We start from the raw sequence: 24,218 nt of genomic DNA, 5'->3' as shown, positions 1-24,218 counted from the left end.
TGGCAAGGACCAACATTCTCAGTTAGTTAGTTGTTCTCAGTTAAAAAACCAAGGTGACAAAGAATGACAAGAAAAGGTTGTGTTGGAAAGAAATTTAAAGATCATCTAGTTCCAAACCCCCTGTCATGGGCAAGGACACCTTCCAACCCCTATCCAAGCTGGCCTTGAACACTTCCATGAATGGAGCAGCCATCACTCCTCTGGGCAACCTGTGCCAGTGCCTCACCACCTCCACAGTAAACAATTTCTTTTTAGTATTGAATCTAAACATGTTCTCCCTTAGTTTGAAAACTTTCCCACTGTCCTGTCACTATATGCTCTTGTAAAAAGTCCCTCTGCAGCTTTCAGGTAGCCCTGTTTAGGTACTGAAAGGGCACAACAGGGTCACTCCTGAGCTGAACAACCCCAACACCCTCAGCCTTTCCTCAGAGGAGAAGTAATCCAGCCTTCAGATCATCTTTGTGGCCCTTCTCTGTACTTTCTTCAACAAATTTATGTCCTTCTTGTGCTGGGGACCCCAGCCAAGAAGGAGAGGATTTTTCAATTTGGCTACTGGATAAAGTCCTGTAATGTCCTGACAGCTGAGCCATGCCATAAATTGTTCAGGGGTAGCTGACGATGGAACAGAATGCTCTGTCACAGGAAAGACTACAAGTTCCAGTAGCAGAACCACACAGTTCAGTGCCCAAGGACATACTTGGGCACGCTCAAATTTGCAGACACGGCCAAAGACACAAATTTTTCTTCCCATCCACCCCCTCCCACCGCTTTCTTTTTTATAACTGGAAAAGGGATTGTCTCAGCAGTTCATTATGATGTTGAGATTCTTGGTGTCATCTTTGTTCTCATCCTCGTCTTTGGAGGTTTACATATTCAGGCTGTGCCTTTATGAAAAGGTGCATACAGCATAAGCTTATAGTTCAGTGGTCTTGACCATTTAAACTCTTTTCTTGGGAACTTTCACTAGGGATCACTACTGTTATTCCAAAAGAAAAATGGCAATTCCATATATTTCAGAATCCCCAATACATTAAGTATTTTTGTTTTCTTTAAGTCTTTAAATAGGCATTCAATTCTGAAATAAATTATCCCCAAGATCTCCATAATGGATTCCTTCCCTCCCTCCCATTGCCGTTGCATCTTAGTTCTTAGGATCATGGGTTTCCTTTCCCACTTTTGGAATGCCATCTGGTGTGAAAATTAAGACTTCTGAAAGCCATGCTATGAAAAAATTAAAATAATCCTATTTAATAATGAATTTGAAGGCACAGAAAAGCTCTCCTTTCCTTCCAAAACAGCTTTTAAACTATCACAATTATGTCCCCATTTATTATCTCTCTTTCCTTTCTTAGGATTGTAGTATTTCTTCTCCCTGTTGGTATTTGTTTCTATTAGTGTCAAAAGGCCAAACACATCCTTTGGATATAAGAAATGAAATAGGCACTTTTTGTTGACATGAAAAAATAGTGGTCATCTGCTCTATCTGGAAAAATACTAGAGGATGCAATAAATTTTTTAAGAAAATTCTGGAGCAGCACAAAATTAAAAATTACAGTAAAAATCATATATTTCTGTTAAGCATCAAAATAATGGAAATCAAGACTGAAATTTCTTCCTAAAGGAAAACTGTAGATACCTCATCCCCTCCCAGAAAGCAATTATAATTTTCCTGATTCATACAACTATGACTACTAGGGTATCTCTATATAAAATGCTCAGGGTTTCCTCTAATACATTAACATGCTGCCCCTAGCACTATAGTAACACTTTTTGTTACATCACTTCAAGTCATGAATTCTGATTAATTACTATCCATTTTCAGAACAAGAACCTTGGTTTAGAAGAGAAAGCACCATGCTATGTGCTTTAAAAGCATGAATAGGGATGGTCGGCTTCTTCTATAGAACAGTAACAATACCCCGAAGTCAAATATTTGTAGATAAGAGAAAGTAAAAGAATTAAAGGTTTTTGCACAGAGATACCACAGAAAATTACACACACACAGGAAGAACAAGATACTAACAAACCTACAAACTGACACTCAGATGAAGGACTAGAAATATAAGTAATAGCAGATACTTTGAGATGAAGTAGTAATGCTACCATTAAAGTAAGTGCATTTTTAGGTCTATTTTTTCAATGCATACACACTGAAAAAAAAAAAAAGATGAAAAAAAAGAATGTACCACCACAACCATTATGAATATAGCTCAGAGTTCACTGAGTTTTTACATCCAGGACAACAGGTTCATCCTAATTCACCAGCACAGCCTAATATAGCAATAAACAAGTACTAACTTTGCAAATATCTAAGAAGTCATTTGAGCTGACAGGGTATAACAGAGCAAAAAATTCAAGGCACATAGTCAAGCATTTGTCTACATTATTGTCCCTGACTGGACAGGGTATACAGGTTTTATTAAAACTGACAAGATTTTGAATTTCCATGTATTCTCTTTTGTTTTCCGTTTAGAATTTTCCTTCCAACAATTTGATGCCCCTACCTTCACAGACATGAACCTTGGGTAGCCATCTGATTCTGTAATTTTTAAAGTATTAGAAACACCAGAATTTACATTTATGAATTAAAAAAGTATTTCAATATTCCCTATTTTTGGCTTAATCCATGCTCTTTATGCTTCATTTGAACTATATTGACACAGAAATGTCTAGAGCAGAGTTATCAAAACAATTTTCCCCCTTATTTGGCAACTGTTAGACTGCTTTTAGAGTACTGAGTCCAGGTTTGGGCCCTCTAGTACAACGAAGATGTTGATAAACTAAAGCAAGTTCATTGGGGTGTCACCAAGACAGTTAAGGTTATGGAATACTTGCTCTTACAAGGGGAAGTTGAGGCAGCTTGGCCTCCTTCATCAAGACTGGAGAACAGGTAGCTTCAGAAGGACCCCAAAGCGGGTCCTTAATACCTATAAAGTCATAAAGAAGATTAACTTATGCTCTTTCCAGTGATGTATGGTGGGAGGACATCATTGAAAGAAGAGGTTCTAATTAGACTTAAGGAAAAACCTTTTCGTCAGGAGGACTCTGTTGCACTGGAATGTGTTGCAGAGAAGCTGCACAGTAAGATAAAGCCATCAGCAATCTTGTCTGCCTGCCCAGCTGACCCTGCCTGAAGAAAGAATTTGGACTAGAGATCTTCTGATACCCCTCCCAAATGGAATTACTCTATAAATTGGGTTTCTTATTTTATTTAATTTTGTCCTTGCATGGATTTAGTTTTTGCTGTGCCATCATGCCCATGTTTTCTAAAGGAAATTCAACATACTGCAGCAGTCTTTCTTGCCATATTCTGATATAACCTCTCCCTCATCTACAGGGCAAAGATTTTTCTCATAGCATCTATACAAATGCGATTTGTGAAAGTGAAACTGATTATTACTAGGAACTCAGGCTATCAATCTTCCTTTTTTTAGCTGTGCAAATATAATGTTGAAAGTCATCCAGGAATAATTTTTAATGTTTTGACATCTCCTGGTTTTTAGATTACTGCTGTGAAGAAGGACACATATATCAATACAAAGGCATTTAATTAGACAAAGATAAAATAGTGTAGACGAGAGCAAGGTGAAGCACTGAATCTAAGTTACTTGTAAGGCAACAACAGATTATAAATAAATTTTAACTTTTCTGATAACAAACCTGGTTGTCAGTGCTAATGAAGTATTTTCTTAATGTGGAAATACAGTACAAAGAAACATTGGCATGGCAGGTATTAGAAAAAGTAAAATATTCTAAACTGTATGCTATTGTCCAAAGTTTTATTTTGGGAAATTCATCATTTATACACAATACTACAAAAATTTAAAAAAACCTTAATACTTAGAAGAGTCCAGAGACAAGTTTCAACAAGCTACAGCTAGAATAACATATTAAAAAGGTATAATAAACAATAGGACTATAAGCCAAACAAGTTTCCTAATTAGCATTAGAATTATCATTAGAATTAATGCTAGTAAAGAAATCATATGGTTTAAAAAAAAGGAAAACAAAAAAAAATCAGTAAAACTTATATGCAAACTGTAAAGTAAACATAATTGTCTTGCTGGATTTAAAAATGGTATTTTAAAAGGTTATTATATTAGCCATACTGGGTACTATAAAAATATATTTACCCTCATGCACAAAAGAAATCTTTAATTTTACAGGCTTTATAATATAGAAGCATTTCTGTACTTTCCTTCAGTATTTAGATTAAAAAATTAAACTTTTAAAGTGGATGTTTACTTTGCTATACTACAGAACTGTATTTTCTAGATTGTGTCAGGTAGCTTTTGTAGAATAATTACCAGGAAAGATGACATCATAAAAAGAAATACAATAATTATTAAAATTATTCTAGGAAAGACTGCAAGATTACTGTGTAAAACTTTGAGGGAATTTTGTTAGATTTGTAAGATACAAACCATTGAACCATTTCTGACTACAGACTTTAATAGTACATAGTAGTAACACACTGGTCACAGATCAGAAGACAAACTGCTCCACAATGTAGATATATGAAGAATATATCATGCAATTCTGGACATACATGTTCCAAATGATTTTCTAAAATTAAAAGATTCAGTGATGTAGTGGTAATTAATGTCTCCTTTCTAAACAGTTTTCAAAAATGTCCTTACAAAAGCCCATTTGGAAACAGAACTGCTACAGAATAAGGAGAAATGCCCTTACATGGAAGAATTAATTAACTAAAGAGGGAAAAGCTAAACTATGCATTCTCACAATGGAGAGAGATCACATATAGTGTTATAGGCATATGTAGTCAAAAATCTGGAAAATGGGAGCAGACGTCAGTACTGAAGATTCTGTCATGGTTGTTAGGCAATAAAGATACATGTCACAGTGAAGAACCACTTCAGAACAAAGTGACTGTGTAAAAGAATAGCAAATGTCATCCCATGTACACAAATGTGAGGTACAAAGGAAACAAAACAATTCTAATTTCACACAGAAAAATAATGGACTCAGAACTGTCTATTATTTCACCCATTCAAGTGCGAGATTTTGGACTATGATATAAAAAGTTGACTCGTGTTAACAGCCAAAGAGAAAATCAAATGTTAGGAATTTTTAGAAAGGAGTATAAACCAGAAAAGGGTGTGAGATGACATATGATGACATGAACATGTGTTTGTATGTTGCAACTGTATTCAACTGTGGTCCCTCCCTTTGCCTCCAAATGAAGCATTACAACTGGAAAAGGCTCAGAAGACAAACTTACACTCACACTCTTCAAAATCTGGAAATTACTTGTGCTAAATGTCAAATACCTGCAAAATCATGAAGGCAGAGGAAATGGACTGATTCATCCTCTCTTTAATACAAGAACATGAAGTTTCATGGAGAAAGGTTGAAAAATACATTAAAGGGAATGGTGGTTTTTTTGCAAGTGCTCATTACTAAGTAGTAGAGTTTTCTGTCTCCTTTGCATACATTTCACTTTATCACAAATGGACTTGTAATGGGCATATTTCTGAAGATGAAAATCTTCAAAAACACATACTAATACTAAGGACTTTAATCAAAGATTTCAGCAGAACACAATCTGTTTATGTGTTCACCTTTACTGCCACATATGCAATACAGACTTTCAAGTTCAACACATGGTATGGTCCTTCCTGAATACTGAGGTTTCTTCCTTAGGAAAGCTGCAATCATTATCTAGCTTGAGTAAGCCATTATTGAAATACAATTTGTATTTTACACATTGTCAGACTTTGTGTTAAAAACATAACTCAACACATGAAGTGTAATTTAAGGCATAATTATTCCAGACATCAGATTTCATTAATCAGAGCAAGGTCATTGCAAAATTGATCAGGACAGACATTATGTCTTCTAAGTCATTACACAAGAAGATAGAATTGAGGAATCAAAATACATCTCTGTAACAGCTGACAGAGAATATAAAGTATGAATGCAGAGAACCTGAGTGCTATTTCACTTACACAGGTCAGAGAGATTCCTTCTTTTCATTTGGCTAGCAAGAATTTTTTAAGCTACTCTGAATTTGAAGGAAGTTCTACCTATGTGACTGTACTGTAAAATATAAATTAGTTTAATATATCGAGAAAACAAAAAAGGATAAAATTGTCAGTGAAACAATGAAAATTTTAAAATGTCGATTATATGTTAGCAGACAGGCAAACATAACTACACTTGAACAAATATGACTACACAAAATATAATATACTGTAACTGCTTGAAGTTAACTGAAAGCAAATGTGTAAAAAGGTTTTTAAATGTATTAAATATCCAGCTTAATGACTACAAAGTTAAACGAATGTAAAAGCAATTGTCTCAAAAAGAGTTACAGTAAATATATGATCATATGAAATCCATAAATGACATTCATTTATACATACTTAAAATTAGTTTTTCAATAATATTTATATCAAGTACACTGCCCTTGAAAGAAAATCTGAATGTCATAATAAAAAAAAGTGTGCACAAAATTAAGTTGTGCAAATGCACTGCTTATAACAACACTTAAAATATTCTATTTTATTTACATCTACTAATTTACCAAAGAACCCAAAAAGAAAGAAAAAAAAATTAAAATCAGTTAACACTCAAAAACAACATTTCCATTTTAAAACTGACGAAGTTTTATAAAACTTTGCATGGAAATACCCATTCCTAGTGGAATTTCTAGTTAAAACAAATCTTTGAACTAATATACGATATTTTATAAAAAGTTATTCTGTATTTTCTATATCTAATAGTTTATGAACCCTTTGTCATCAGATTTTGTCATCTTTTAAAAATACACCCATTCAGTGTTATATAATGATAAAAACATCAGTCTGGTTTATATCAGCAATTGTTTACATTTGTCATCAGGGAGTTTATTTCAGATTTAAATTATTTGCTGAAAACAATAAACCTTATGTTGCCAACTACTTCAAAAGCATTTTCCTGTAGTTAACATTCATACCTACAGATTAATTTTTGCCTTCTCACACACACACCCCTATATTTCTTTGGGTCATACTGGTTCATTCTTTATGGTCCTGATGCAGATGCATTGATTAATTTAGCTACAATAAATAAACTCCAGACTCTAAACATCTTCACTTCTGTTAAAAGTCCTACAAAACAAGCATTTGGATGTGTTTTTATAGAATAAATACAATATAATTCTATATAATTGTTTTAATTTTTTGTTATGCAGCACTAGATGGGATGATTAAGTAAATTTAAAAAAAAATTATTAACTATTCTGTTATTTCAGAAATGGTTACTGTAAAAATCTCAGTTCACTAATATTAGGGTGAAACATTCTAAATCTGTTTACATTACCAATTTTGTAGTGATCGGAAATAGAAATGAAGCTAACTTCAAAAATGGCAATCACTTAAAATACTTTAATTAAAAGTAATTAAATTATATTTTATTTAATGAAATAATAATAAACTACTAGGAGGATTTATCAATACAAAATCTTTATAATTTTTATATATTACAGCATTTCACAACTATGGAATTGTTCTTGATCAATTGACATCTTCATTTTCCATTTTAAGTGTTAATGTCTGCTTGAACTATAGTAACAGTGAGACTTCCCAGTGGAGTAAAATCTTAACATCCACAAAGCAAGTATGATTTCTATGCTCTGAGTCTTTAGCAAGTGATTTAAAAAGTAGAATTTTGCTGTTTCTTATTTCTGTCGGTCCTGAAGTAACAGCAACCTGAGAAACTATCTTAACCTGGTCATCCTGAAGAGACTTGCTCAATAAATTGAACAAATTAAGCCTTATTAAAAGCCTTATTCAAGAAATATTGTTCAGAGCAGAATTAGTTTAAAAATAAGTACCCTTTTTAATTAATCCATAACTTGGGTATGAGCCTAAATTTGGCACAGAATTTTTTTTTTTTTTTTTTTTTTTTTTTTTTTTTTTTTTTTGAATGATTGAGTCTTTAAAGTCATACTTGGTTTTCAGGAATGACAGGTAGAAAGCCAACTTCAAAAAACAGAGCCTCTATTGAAACCTGATAAAGTAATTTCACAATGCCACCTGTCAGCATAGTGCTCCTGTAGTACTTCAAATATTATGAAGTGGGATGAACAAAGGCATTAGAAAGGAAGAAGAGCTCTTTCAGTTAAACTACAATGATTGTCAGTTAAACACCTATGATTAACATCCTACACTGCATCACACCAGATAGACTGTTAGAAAAGTTACCAAGCTACTAAGCTACTATCTAAAAGTAGTATTCTAAAATCAGAATGTTTCTACTAAGACATTTCCATGCGTACCTTCCTCTAAGTTCAAGAAAAGCAGTAATTAGTATCAACTAGTAACAAGTTCATGGAACAGACACATTTTATTTAACTCATATTAAAAACACCTGTCCCCTAATATCCAGGCCTCCTTCTTCTATAGGTTAAACTTTTCACCATACAGAGCTTTCAACCAGTAGTGAAAGAAAAAAAAAAAGGCAATTTAAAAAAGTATCTCTCTGTAAATAAAACAGAGGCTAATTTTAAATTTCAGAATGATTAAAGTTCTGAATTATAGGGTTTATTTTTACATATTTCTTAAATAGACTTAAGCAGAAGTTACTTGATCTCACATTTAGAATAGATGGCCCTAGTGTTTCATTGCAATCGACTATAATGTGATACACACAGGACATTTATTTTTAAACGCAAGCTACAATTTAGTCCAATACATATACATATTCATTAAGTCTGATCAATCTAATCAAAGATGTCCTTGAAAGTATTCTCAAGGAAGACATTAAATCAGCATAAAATAACTATTATAAGCCACACAGCAGAAGGAAAAAGAGGTTACTATATATTGAAACACTTCAGCAATATGAAAACTTAGTTTCTATGTTTCTAGAAATTTATTCTATATATCATGACCTTGCAAACTAAACTGTAATGTATGAAAATACAAACCAGAAACTATATGTACATACCTGATATTCAGATATAGATGTGTTTCTGCACTAAGCGTGAAATATTTTACTTACAAAGGTAGAAAATACCTCCATTATTATGACTAAAACACTAAAAAAACTAAAATCAAAACATCTGACTGTATGAATTTTCATCTATTATAGAGAAGAAGATAAAGTATCTGATGTTACGTGCTGAACAGGTGTTTTCATAATTCAATTACATGGCAGTTATTAATGCATGAAATTCGAAGTCCACATAGCATAGCTTACAGAAGAGTAACATACTTCTTGTACGTCATCAGCAGCACCTTAGAAAAGTAATATAATACATCATGTGCTTTCTGTGCACTTAAACATTCTATTATACAAGCACAATATAACAATATTTAATTTACATACATCAAGTAATTCTTCTTATTAAACCTTCTACACAATTAGAGTAACAGGAAAGAATTCTGCAAACGGCAAAAAAAAAGTATTTTTTGTATCAATAAAATCATCCTTCAGTTTTACTGGTGAATTTAAGAAGTTTATTCTAGCTTAATGTTGATTTTATAAATAGCTGCTGATATTCATATCAAGATTCTTTCCTCTTCCCTCTTACTTTCCTCACAACTGAACATCATGGCAGCAGATACTAATGGAAACATGTTGACCTATACTCTAGAAGAAAAAGAGATGGAACAAAGTGTTTAAAGCAGTAAGAGAAAAGTATCAGTGTTTAAAGCAAAAGTGAACACATATACATAATGACAGAAACTATTCAGATATTTCAATCTCCTTTTGTTCTTGTGTTTTGGTAGATTACTCCATAAAAATCAGGAAAAGGAAAAAGGTATTAACTCATAATCCATAAGGTACAGCATATGTCCAGCTATAATCTTTCGCATTTATAACTTGACAATCAAGACAGATTCCATGAACAGGACTGGAAAGGAATGGAAAAATTCAATTTTTTTTTAGAAGAGCTTTCTTCATGCAAGGGATCACACAATTCAGGGAAATTATAATCATTAACAAAAGGTTTGAGTTCAACATGGTAAAATTCCTTTTAGGAAAAGGAATTCAAGTATAGAAAACTGATGAGCAGGGACAACATTTTGCATTTGACAAGATATAGAATTAGAAAGCAATTAAATTCAAGTGATGTGGTCAGAGAAAGTTTTTAGACAAATGACTTTGAAAGTGGCCTTTTGAAGAAATGAAAATTAAGGACCTAGATAAGATTTTGGTAACCTGTAAAGAAGAACAAGCATTTGAAGATTTTTATAAACAAAGAGCAAAGTTTAGATGCATGCAATCTGAAATGTCATAGATTGGCTATGCAATTTGACAAACAAATTATAGTCTTGAAAAGAAAGGATATGTTGTCCACAGTAACCAAAAATGAGTAAGAAGGAAGGGTCTGTGAAGAGAACTGGGATCAGTTTTCAAATTACTTTTTCAAATTCTAAGTAGAGTATCTATAGGATAACCACAGTCAAGACAAGATGTTCTAGGAATCACAGACAGGAACACTAGATATGTGCATCATTGCGAGAAACAAAAAATACACTCCTGACCAAATCTGTGTGTAAGATCATGTATACCAATAAAGAATATTAGGAAGCAAGTCTCTGGCACACAGATTAAAGTGAGATGATGGCAGGCAACCTACCAAATAATGAGATATATGAAGACAAAGTCACAAATGGACGACAGTTTCTTGTAGTTGATCATGACTACAGAGCTGTACTCAGTAATTGAAATGAGTGTGAAAAAGTTGTGTACATATGTAGTTCAGGAAGAACAGATAAAGGGAGCAAAATAGTAGAGTCATACAATTTTAACAAGAGGAAATCACTAACTAATAGAACAAAAGCTGGAATGAATGAGTTTCAAAGAAAAGGAGTACACAACTAACTCAATATTGGTATATACCATATACCCAACTGGGTATATGGGATTGCTTTGTACAAAATGCATTAAAAATGCAGAAAAAATACAGGCTTATGCTTGCCAAACACAAAATAATCTGTTTCTGGGGATTACAGATAGGAGAAAAAAATAGCACTGACATCTTCCATCTGACATTGCATTTATGATTTGGCAGAGAGTTCAAAAGAAGTTGATAAAGCTGGCCACAGTTCTTCATGCTCCTCCTAATCAATAAATCATCTACAAATGCTAACTACATAAAAAAAACCCCAAAACCAGGAGTATAAAACAGTTCCCTAAATAAAAGATAATCTTTTTGTTACATATATATTTTTCTAAACATATGATGAAAATCTAATCTTAATAATTTTTCACACTTTGGGTAGTTTTACAGAATGAGATTGCTATTATACCTGAAAATATGAATTTTCTTAGTGACACTCCTGACCTTAAGTCAATACCTATAAAAAAAAAAAATCTTTTGGGCTTTTTGACATTATAGAGTAAGAAAAAAGGAAAGTACTTTCCTTCAATCTACAGTGTTTGAAAAGCAATCATAAATTAGAGAAATGTAGCAAGCTCAAGCAAAAGAAAATCAAAATTTAAAAATCTTGTTATATAATTGAAGTAAATATCCAATGCCCTTTTTTCTTTCATTTTCTTGTTCCTGTTTTTTTTTTCATTTGTTTCTTTGGTTTGGGTTTGGTTTATTTGGATTTTTTTTTTGCAAGGGCACTGATTTTTCCCCCTTCTTAAGTGCTGCTTATACTATTGTCAGAAATATTCATTAGAGTGGAAGCAGCTGAGACTTATTTTTGTTCATTGAATCTCATGTTAGCCAGAGAAATGTAGCCTTAAAAAATAGCAGGCCTTATTAAAAAGGAAAAATAATTTTATTAACAAATCCATAAGCCTTCATATAATGCAATATGGCAAAATATATAGTACTATAACTATCACACTATCAGATGTGCACTAACACTCATGAAAGCCTATTTAATCTGCTAAATGTATTTTAATGTGGTTACTGATATGAACAAAAGTGGCATAAAAAAATGAAGAAATTAGACTGTAAACTGTGAAAAACAGAATAGGATGATGTAATATTAGAAGTAATTTCTCACAAGAATCCTGTGCTGAATTAGAGCAACTTTCCAGCGATATGGCATTTCCTTCCTGTGCCACTCCATACTCCCTGAAAATATATAAAACGGAATGGGTTTTACAGTACATGGAGTCACGTTAATGTCAGTTACTCTCTAGGCTTTATGATTCCTTAAGGACACACCACAAAAAAAAAATCTTATTCCACAAATGAACTTAGTTTTTGTACTGCAGACAAACCTGGTGCTGGTAAGATACAGTCAATGAATGCACTGGAACAACTGTCTGCAGCTCACCCTGCACTGAAATACCTTTCAGAAACACCACACTTGTAAGAATCACACTAAAACCAGATTTTTTTTTTTTTTTTTTTTTTAAGATTCAATGAGAGTCAAAATGCTCCAAAACTTGATTTTAGAGCAACCAAACTTACAAGTACAAGTAATAAAATTTTGGCCTAGTTTAAAACAATTGGATGTCATTCAGAAACCTATTTTTCTAGTCAAACACTACAAAAACACTAGAACTGCATTCCACAGACAGTGTTTCAGGAAGCAACCTGCAAACAACTCCAAAGTAAGGAGTAGGTTCTCCTTACTCTTACCTAAAGAGTAAAAAATTGCAAATGAACACCTAAGAATAGTTGGCAGAAATTTGAAAAATATATCTAAGGTCCAAATTCAACACTTCAGGATTTTTGTGTACCAATTTGGACTACAGAGACTTTAAGTATCAGTACCTTTACAGGATGGGAATTACAGCTGCCTGACGCACTCTCCTTCCCAGCAGTATCAGCCAAAGCTCACATTTCCAGTCTGTGATATCTGGTAAAAAATTGAATGGAATGCCATGTCACTGCTCTGCAGATTTCTGAAACTGAAGTATCTGCTCTTTCTCCCTATGTAATGACTATAAGACCTCATATGCTGGCTTTTCTTTAACAAGCATACCTGATTTGAACTAGTTCCCTCATTTCTAAAAGAACTAAGGTTTTTAGGAATGTATGGGCTAATATGCTTCGCAGCTCCTTTTGAAAACTAGTGAATACCAGAAAAATTCTAATGTTGTGTTCAGTTGTTAGAAAAAAATGCCACCTTTGCCTTTAATATTCTTGCTAGAGATAAATGGACACTTTTTAAATGTCCAATGCATTTTTGATTTAGATAAATGCTGCCAAAGGCATTTGATTTTTTCGTCTTAGTAATTGTTCATAGACTAAAATAAAGTGATGTAGAAGATTTCTATCAAAGTAAATGAAGAGAAATTAAAACAGAGCTGCCATGGGAGGACTTCAAGGTAAAATTATATTCCACAATGGAAGATGATCCTTTAATAGCAGAAGTCCTACAATATATCCTTGATAAAACTGGGAAATAGAAATTAGAATAACTTTTAGATTTGTACCTATGATCTTGTTTCTTATCAATTAAACACTAAACATATCCTAAAGAATATTTCTACTGTAAAGCTCATAGAGCTTTAAATATATGCTTTGGAACCTTTGATTTGGTTGAAGGGCTTTTGATTTTTGTTTATTTTTGTAATGTATAGGCACAAAAAAATAAAGTGGTTGTTCAAAATAATTTTAATACAATTTTGCAGAAAAGCAAAATATATAAATTTTATTGTTTCAACGTTAAGTTTTTTGGTTAATGAAGAAAAGCACTGTATACGTATTGATTACTACATGAACAATCAAATCTTTAAGGTGAAAAATTTAAGAGCTATGGAATGTTACAACAGGAATTTTCTTCTCAGTACTAGTTCCAACTAGACTTATGAATGAAAGCATAGATTGTATTTTAGAGTCTAAACAAATCCAAATAGTCTTCATGAAAACAATCTGAGAATTAAAAAGCAGAAAATAATCTTTTTCAAAAGTGAATCACAAATATTTTTACACGTGTGCATATATTTTGGTTCTGTAAATCTTCTTTTCAAATATCCAACCAGTAACTTCATTAGATGCTTCCTCAAATTTTAAAACTTTGCAAGAGATGGAAACTGTCCAATCATTAAGTAAAGCAGTAAAAAAAAAATTAAAAGCAATACGAACTGAGCTAGTCATGAGACAAGGAAAATATTCATAAAAATCATAATTTGTGTATCAAGAAAACAGATACAATTATGTGACTGTATTTATATTTTAGCAAAGCATGTAGGTAAAATGAAAACATATAGATTGCTGTACTTAATGGAATGGGTCAAATTCTAGGGCTGGAAATTTCTTCCAGCAGCAGATTTTGGACAAGAAAATATTGACAAGAAAGACAAAGGCTTTCTCAAAAGTAGAAAATAACTTGCACACTTTCATTTTAGGTATGGTGACACATACGTAATAATTTAGGTTAGGTATGAGCAGATATATAATATATGCATTTAAGGTATGTAGTAACAGCTCAGTATTACCACCAGTGCCTTCTCTACATTCAATAAAAAAAAAAATATTCCTAAGATTACAAGTTCCACAATTTTCCTCACCCTTTACCTTAGATCTTCTGCAAACACATTGAAAATATACAGTATTCTGGATAAATCCAGAAATGCTCATATCTAGACTTCTTCCCTAGAAAATTTAGAATATATTCCTAATATTTATAATGCAGATGAAGTTGATGAAGATGGATGTCTGTGGCACACTATAGAGTGTCAAGTATTTTACTAAATGCACAGAATTGAGGTACTATGTCAGAAAAGGTTATTCATTATAGAAATAGTACAAATACTTTTAAGAAAATATAAAAATATTTAAACTGGTTTCAGATCCAATTTAATACAAAAGTTTGGAGAAATTTAATGACAAGAGAATCATGAAAGATAACAGTAAGTGTCTGGGGTTACACCATTTTTCTCACGTATTTTCTTCAACATTAAAGTGGATATTAATTTAAGATGAAAGTACCAAGGAATGCAAATCTTTCAGTGCATGCAAAATGTGCATTTTAACATATAAGCACCCCTGTGCTACAGCTACTCCACTTGGCAAAGAGGAATTAAAACATTTGGGTACTCATTTATTTATTCCAAATATAATTAATGTGATCTAACAGACAATGGGAAAAATCTCTGTAGACAAATTACATCTGTTGCTCCAATGAACAAGCTAGAATGCCATAAAAATAATATATTTATATATTCTATGGCAATAATAAAATAATTTTCAACTTTTCCCCTGAAATTTCTGTCTTCTACATATAGCCATAAAAAGAATTCCCTTCTACATGTTGTTTCCATCTACATGTTATATATCCATTCCATCATTTTACAAGAGATTGATGGTTTTATTTTTATTAGAACGAATTTTATTCATTAAAAAATTAAAAGTAATCTATTTGTTTTATCTTATAAAGAATACATAGAAAAAAGATAAATAAAATCAGAATGATTATATTATCTGATAATTTTGGTATATTTTTTCATATTTCCCATTGTTATACAAAAGAGTGAATGTGCTTTTTTGATTATGCAGTGTACTTTATCATGTACTTTCACAGTATGAAATAATACTTCATAATATATCACAGCACACATCAAATCTAGAAATATTTAAAAGAGGTGATTTTATTTAATTTTGATATACTAAGTGTGGGTTTTGCAGAAGTGAACGTATCTTTATTTTTTTAACTGGCATTGTATACTTTGAAATAGATGACTGCTCACCTCTTTGGTAATATTTATCTAAAATTGAGAGAAAAATCTGAAGAGTAGAAGAGATATGCAGTCTATAGTTCTTTTTATTATTTCACTACTAAAATGTTCATTTTATGAAAGACTTTATAATTATTTGTACTCCAGCATATGATATTTCAGTGCAATGGGGAGCAAGGGGTTTTTAAATGTTAAAAAAAAGATTTTGAACAAAAAAACCAACAGTAATCCGTCCTAAATTTTAGGCCACTTTCACAGGTGTTCACAAAGTTCTGCCTCTAGGAGGGGTCAATATCTGCACTGAGGATTTAAACATAGCGTAGGTTGTTTTGTTTCATTCTAAAATTCACACTAAGACTCTGGTTCACCTAGAAAAATTAACATCAGGCAGGAGATGAGAATATACATTGTTCACTCCATAAGAACATACACTGGACATGAAGAACAGAAGGAAGAATCAAATCAAGAACTCAAAGTAGCACGATGCTGTGTGCAACTGCTGTTTTGTTAGAACTGTGCTAAATGATCATTCTCAAAATAACAATCCTAGGTTAAGTAACCTATCAAAATACAACTGACAGTCTGTACGCTGGTATTCATCAAGTCATATTTTATTTGAATTCCTTAACACCTGCATTGCATTAATGACTTTGCATCCAAAGCATTCTTCCTGAGAGTGAGATTGATTAACTGAAATTAAGTAAATAATAAAATGCAAATATTCACAGTCATGCCGTTCAAGTGCATTCACCTAATTTTTTAAAAAGTAAGTACAGTTCAAGAAGTACAAGAAACAAGTGTATTTGAAACATTTTTTTAATCATGCTCATTTTCCTCCTATGTTCGGTTTGTACTTCAGTAATAAGGAAGAACATTTGTGCACTATTTCCCGTTTCTCAAGTAATAAAACAGAAACAGAAGAGATAGAAGACAAGGTCCACATACATTACAAATTATTTAGTCTCACAGCTCTTACACACGTGAATAGAAAAAAGGGAGAAAAACTATTGTGGAGTTATTTGCAGCACTTAAGTTCTCCAAAACCAAAATGCAATTGAATAGAAAATGTTTCACTTTGTGAACAGCCACTGAAAATTCCAAAGATGCAAGTGTAAAAATATTCAAAATCTTGCAAAGAAACTCCTACTTTTATATATATAAACACACACATAGGCGTGCAATGTCATATGCTTTTGGAAAGCCAGTACAGTAAACCTTTTAAACAAAATCGTCTTAGACAATTAAGTTTCATTACAAAATTAAATCATCTTTATTGGACAAATAACTAAAACTAAATTAGACAATTTAGTTATCTTTAGTTAAAAGCAGAAACTTGTACAGTAGAAGGGAGTCTTCAAACACCTGCTGTGTTTTGAAAGCAAAAATTTACGCGAAAAGCAACAAAACAGCTAACCTATTCTTCCAGAATCCAAGATGCATAACCAGCGTGTTCATTTGCAATCCACCTTAGAAAAAAAAGCCTATGACTCGACAATCATTTATTTAAAAGGCAGTTTTATTTTACCACCCTATATAAAAAGGCATCCTAATTAAGACACTGCACAATGCAGAACTAGATTTATAATAGTATTGCAAATATATGTTTTTAAAGCTATATTCATAGCAATTTTCCCTTTACTATTACACCACATGGTGGTTTACTGTATTGAGTTGGAAATACTAGCAATTATATATTTTGAAGTTTTTTATCACTAGACTTTATATTGAAAGTCTGGGAGAAAGCAAACACTAACACTCTTATTCTCCTCCACAATAATACATTCTAAACACTGGCAAATGAGACATTCAGCTGGAGCCTGAAAGTAAAACAAAAGTTGCTTTTTTGTTCTACTACAACATGTTAGTTATATAACAGTTGCTTTTCACGGTAAGAAGGGCTTATATTTCAGTTTAAAAAACTATTCCAGTAACAATATCAAGAACCAATGTGCATCCATAATGTAGCTATCATATGCGTACACAAGAGAGAATTTTGCAATATTTATTACCTCTATTCATTGTTAGACCACAAAGCTTTCATCTCCTGCTTTGGTACAAAACAAGATTGCACTCAGGAACAAATTTCAGAGAGAGAAAGTATACACAAGTATACACAGTGCAGAACAAAGTATGAGAATAAACCAAAGTCTAACTGAAGTAAGGGCAACTATGAAGTAAATAGAGAACCCGTCAACTATAAAGCAGAGATGCTGCCTAGCCCCAAATCCAGTTTGAGATACAGATTGTCAGAGTGGTGAGAGTAAGAACTTTAAAACCTCGTAAGGAAATCCTTGTGTAAGTCAGGGCTTGGTAAAACAGTCCTCTGCTGCACCAACAAGACAGAAACTGCCTGTCAAAGCATGTAAAATACTCATCCCTATAAAACTAAGAAAAATTTTAAAATATCTATGAAAAAGTAAAAAATCATCTAGAACTCCACTCTAAAATGAGCATGTCACTACACAGGACTACAGGGTTTAGGAAATGAACATGCTTTAAGAAGCACAAAACCATGGCTATATAAAAAAATTGCTGTATAATGGAAGAATTCAGAAACCACTTGTTTGTTGGTTTTGTTGTTCTGGGGTTTTTTTGGTTGTTTTATTTGGTTTGATTGGTTTCTAGTGATAGCTAGTGGCTATTTATATTCTACTAAAAAGATAAGAAACTGTCTACAATTCACATTACACTAATCCTGAAAGCCATCCCCCTTGTTGGATGCTGTGGAGAGCCTGTTATTTAGTTAGTTTTAGATTTGAGGGTGCTGTTCAAGTGAAATGATAAATAGAAGACTATTTGGCTTTTGTGTCTGAAGTTTCAAAGATATATTCAACTCAAATACCTGAAAATTATTGTTTCATTTGTGGCAACTTACATTCAGCTTTCCTCACCAGTAGAGAATTTTAATGAACTTTAAAAAATTGACTTGAACAAAAGCTGAATATATGGACTTTTCAAAAGTTGATAAGCATTTAGACAACTTCAACTGTCTCAAGTTCAACAGTAGCAAAACCAAAAAATTTTTACACAGGAGATTATGATAATATGCCTGGAAGATGATAGTAATGACATGGTGAGCTAAAGTACATTTTTATTACACTTCAAAAATTTGATTTGTAAGAAAGCATAGCAAGATAGGAGAGTATGCTAATCTAAAATAAACAGTATGCTGCTGGTTTATCAAAATTTAAACTGTGGTGGTTTCAGCTTCTGATGGCCGTATTTTACTTAACATAGGTTACCTTTGATTTTACCTTTTTTTTCTTATAACGTTACTGCACATACATCACAATAAAACTTAAGGCCTTGACAGTTTTTGCTCTTCTATTATTTCTACTAGTCACAAAAACTAAGAAGCTAAATTCTGTTCACTAAAACCAAGTTCAATATTCTACTACATTTGGATCATCAATCTATCATTAGTAGATAAAAACTGACCATGTTGGACTTCAAGCTGAAGTAGCTCATACTTCAAATGCTGCAAAGATTTAATTATTATAGACTATTAAATGTTATCTAAAATTCTTTCTTGAAACTGAAAAGTACTTATATCTTCTTAATTAGTTTATGTGGCATTTAAATAACTTTCCAATTATCACAATTTGGTACCCATATACAACATCCAACTGCTTGTTATTAATTTGAACAGTCATTGGAAAGCTCAAGTACCAAACAACCATTTGGTTATCTGAGACTGAATGCTCACACAGCCTAGAGGACGTCATTCCTGTCTATAGTCAAGGGCATTGATAATGTAGAATGGGAAAATTTAGAATACCTTTAACTATTAACAATACCTGTCAAGAAAAGCATGGAGTTCTTTACATCTCTAAGCTACAAAGCGTGAGCAATTGCAAAGAATGAATCATAGGCTGCTAAGTGTATCAGCCAATGATTACACGTAAGATAATTATCTTTTTACAGAGGTTATTAAAGAAAACTATAGTCAATCATTAAATGCTGTATTACAACCCTCTGAAGGACAACCTTGTCAATATTAGTTAATTCAGGAAATAAAACCAAAGCATTGTGAATGAGGCTTTTCATTTGTAAGCAGCAATAATGGCTGATTTTGAATGAAAAAGATTTTAATATCTTGGAAAAAATATACAGATTTTGTTTTTCAACACTGAACCAATTTTTAAGGCAAGGACAAAACTAGATTTCAGTTTCACAAGATTTTGAAGGCACAGATATTGTATTAATTGACATACTTCCACTGTATAAAAGCCACAGAAGTGCTTCAAGACAACCTTTTTCAAGTGCTAGAGAGACATCATCGAAAGTGGTCTTTTGTTTAACATAATGGATTTTTTTTATGCAGCTTGAAATCATGCCAAACCTTCTCTTGCTGTGATATGTAAAATAAGCAACATATAAACACTTAGAAGCATGGACACATACTGCAGATGAGTTTTTATCACGCCTACTGATAGTTCAATAGGGGAAAAAAATTCATATGAAAGCACATTGGAATAATTTCTTATATAGACCGTTCTAAAGACACTCAGAAGTTAACTGTACTGTGAAAATTTATCTAAATATTGTTACTATGTGGCCATCCAGTGCACCACACACCCAGTGTTTCACACGGTGAAATATAACTGCTGTAGTTCTTCCAAAACAAGAAAAAAGAACTTCATTCTCTCAAGATAATGAAGCTTCACTGGAGAAAAGACATACTCTGTTACACACAAGGAGTTGCCATTTTTAACAAATTAAATATAAACTTTGTGCAAGTGACACATGCATGGACAGCCAACTTAAAGGACAAGAACATTTGCATGTGGGAAGAGTTAAAAGCAAATATAAAATTCTCAAGGCTCCTGCTTGCACCTCTAAGGTCACACCACACACTAAAACATAGCATTTCACGCACTTAAACCCATCTAACTTGTTATTGCAGTTTACTAAGTCTAGGTACCAATAGATTCTTTTTACTACGAAACGCAGATGCCTTTTAACAAATGCAAGTAACTATAGGCATGTATCCTGGTGACACAACTCTTTACCCTGACTTTACACCACATAAAGAGTCAAACTGAAAGTCACTGGCCTAGTATCCAACCCTTTTGAAATGGTTTTAAGCTACTTGTCTCTGCAGTAGTACTTTTTTCCCCACAAGTGTCGAGCGGCTGACCAAGGGTGGCAGACAAAATAAAGCCTCCTGAAAAAAATCCCCACACATAAGTCACTCCTCTAAAATACACATCACAGAGTCAAAACTAAAATAAACCAGACTTGACTTGTATAGACATATTTGGATTAAAAGAAGTGTGGGAAAGCTTAGTTTTGTTTGTTTCAGGTTTTTTCCTTCCAGGAGTTAAGCAAAAGGCCCACAATAACTCAACAGAGAAGAGCTGGAAGTCTTGAAAGCAGTTAGGATAGCAACAAACAAAAAGCAAATGGCAAAAGTCACAATATTTTAGCTTCTAAAAACCTAAGATAGTTCATTTTAAAACAAATCATCTTATATTACTTCTCTATAACTCCTGAAGCACAAGGTATTTAGGCTATTTTATGATAGCCTCAAGTGATAACTTCAATCTTGTCTTTATATAGTTTTAAATGACTGCAGCAAAATCCAAGACAACAGTAACAACTACTGGGTAAAAAGTAAATGTATTCTATATGAGAATTTAGAGGGAGCAGATCAAGCACAAGTTTCATGATTTATCCCAGATAAACCTAGATAAAATTTTAAAATTAAGAGACAGAAATCCTATTTCACTTATCTGACTACCACTTCCATGTTATATTACTGTGATTAAGACAAGCTTATTCCAACTCACATCTTCATTTCTGTAAATATCGGAGCCAGACAGTGAAGCAATTTATCTCAAAATACATGATGATTTAAACACCTAAACAAAGTATTTTCCCTGAAAGGCCAAAGGTAAGATAGAGTGATATACCTAGATAAAAATGCTAACATTCAATTAATCAAGTACTTTTCCAAAAATAAGAAATAATGCATTTATTAATTAAGCCTTTAGTATTAAAATGCATTTTAACATGGCTTTACTGCACTAGTTAATCAAAGAGCTTCCAGAGACCATTAACATATTGCTATTAAAATCAAAATAAATTCTCAGAAATTACCACTGGCCAAGGCGAAGTGAAGTATACCTTCAACACACCAAAGATTTAGTAGATGAAAGCACAATGAGTCAGCCAAAAAAGGTAGGACCCTTTACATCTGCTGTCACCACTCCCAAATACCAAATTAGCATAAAATTATTAGTATTTCCAGTGAAACATTCAGAAATTTTCTTACAATAAAATTTAATTCTAATCTCAAGTATAATTAATGAAAATGGGATTCATTATTCAGAGTTCATATACAAAATACTTTGGTGCTGTAAGTTCTTCTCAATTACAGAAATGCAAAAATTATACTGCACTGGGCTCACAAGTTAAACTTTTGACTTTGCTGAATTTATCTCTAAAATTTTTCACCACCGAGGCATTGATTTTCTCTCTTGTTGCTTATCAAGTGACCACAATTTTTAACAACCATTCTAAAAAGAAAATAGATATATGTAACTGCCAAACCGTCAACAATTACATGCAAAAGGCTTCTTCACATTATACTACAGAACCAATAGAAAACATATCATAGCAATCATACAATGATGATTTTACAGTGAGAGCAGGGATGCCTACCAAAAACTGAGCTATACAGTATCAAAAAAATAATGAATCAAGGTACTGGCCCATCCAATTGAAGCTAGCCAGTACAGGAGGGGACAATATAAAGATTTTTTTTTAATACATTAATAACAAATAGCAGTGCAGAAATAACACTGGATGAGGATGGTCACCTCACAAACAGGGACATGGACAAGGCAGAGGTAATTAATGCTTGCTTTGCCCTCTGTACCTATAACAGACTAAGGGTGGCCCAGTGTCCCAAGCTCTGAGGCCATGTCTGTGAGAATGAGAGACTCCCAGTCAATCCTGAACTTGTGTGGGATTTGCTGCTCCAGCTGGATCCTTATAAGCCAAAGGGGCCTGATGGGATTCATCTGAGAATACTCAAAGAGTTAGCAGATGTCATTGTGAGGCCTCTCTCAATGACTTTTGAACAGTCTTTTGAACCCAGAGTGGTCCCAGTTGACCAGAAGCTGGCAAATGTCCCAATTTTCAAGAAGGGCAAGGATGACCCTGGAAACTACAGGCCTGTCAATCTCACTTCAGTGCCTGGCAAAGTTATGAAGATTGCACTGAGAGATACTGAAACACACCTGAAGGACAACAGTTATTGGCCACAGCCAGCATGGTTTCATGACAGGAGAGTCCTGCTTGTCTAACCAGATTTCCTTCTAGGAAATCACCAAGTTGATCACAAGGGAATCACCAAGTTGATCAAGGGAAGCCAGATGATGTAGTCTTTTTTGAATTTCATTAAAGTTTTCAATACTGTTTCTCACAGAATCCTTCTGGACAAAATGTTCAGCACACAGCTGAATAAGCACATCGTGGGATGGGTGAGCAGCTGGCTCATGGGTCAGGCTCAAAAGGTAATAGTAGATGGGGTGACATCAGACTGGCAACCTGTCACTAAAGGGGTTTCACAGGGCTCCAGCTTTGGGCCAGTGCTCTTTAACATCTTCATAAATTACTTGAATGCAGGTCTCAAAGGGATACTAAGTTAGTTGGCTGATAAAGCCCTGCAGAGAGACCTTGACAAATGAGAGGGCTGGACAATCACCAATCATATGAAGACTAACAAAGACAAGTGCCAGATTCTGCACCTGGGATGTGGTAAGCCTGGATTAGATACAGACTGGGGAAGGAGAGACTGGAAAGCAGTGCCACAGAATGGACCTGGAGGTCCTGCTTGACAGAAAGTTGAATGAGTCAGCAGTGCCCTGACAGCCAGGAGGGTCATCCACACAGCAGCACCAGACAGATGGAGGAGGGGTTTGTCCCACTTTGTTCAGTGCTAGTGTGGTCTCACCTTGAGTTCTTGTGCAGTTTTGGGCATCACAATGTAAGAAAGGTATAAAGCTATTAGAAAGCATCCAAAGGAGGAGGAAAGGCAGATAGTGACTTCTTGTCTGGGGTGATCAGTGACAGGACCCCAGAGAATGGCCTGAAGCAGTGTCACGGGAAGTTTAGGTTGTATATTTGGAAAAGGTTCTTCACCCAGAGGGTGTTTGGGCCTTGGAACAAGCTCTCCAGGGAAGTGGTCACAACACCAACCTGACAGAGTTCAGGAAGAGTTTGGACAACACTCAGACACGCGGTGTGACTCTTGGGGATGATGCTGTGCAGGGCCAGGAGCTGGACTTTCATGATTCTTGGGGGTCCCTTCCAACTCAGGATATTCTATGATTCCATGATCCTCCCAAAAGAGAGGGTCCTGGCAAGTTTCATGATGTCCAGGCAGCCTTAAAAGCAACACATATGTATTTAAAATTTCTACTTATGAGTTCCTGAAATTACAATGACAAATTTTTTCTTCCCCTCTTGTAAACTTTAGTTCCATTTCAAAACTTCAAGTCTTGCTTTGCAACTCTGCAGGCAAGTAGGGTCTTAAACACTCCAATCTCTTATTTGCTGGTAGAATTTGGTAAGTTCTTAAAAAACACTGCAGAATCTACATTGAA

General features: G+C 33.5%; 1 protein-coding gene across 5 annotated transcripts in view; it reads right to left on the bottom strand.

Annotated features, from left to right (window-relative positions):
- Positions 1–24,218, bottom strand: part of NOVA1 (NOVA alternative splicing regulator 1) — a 147,292-nt gene that overhangs the window by 77,922 nt on the left and 45,152 nt on the right. The window contains exons 2-3 of one of the 5 annotated variants that reach the window (XM_019279897.2): positions 12,695–12,779; positions 11,976–12,046 (exon numbers count right to left, since the gene is read on the bottom strand). The exons of the other annotated variants lie outside the window; for them this stretch is intronic. The gene's annotated coding sequence lies outside the window, so the exon portion shown is untranslated. The remainder of the gene's footprint in view (positions 1–11,975; positions 12,047–12,694; positions 12,780–24,218) is intronic. 5 annotated transcript variants of the gene reach the window in all.

The sequence above is a fragment of the Corvus cornix genome, chromosome 5, assembly GCF_000738735.6.
Source record: "Corvus cornix cornix isolate S_Up_H32 chromosome 5, ASM73873v5, whole genome shotgun sequence".
Classification (NCBI taxonomy): domain Eukaryota; kingdom Metazoa; phylum Chordata; class Aves; order Passeriformes; family Corvidae; genus Corvus; species Corvus cornix.
This window is presented reverse-complemented; position numbering and strand designations above follow the sequence as displayed.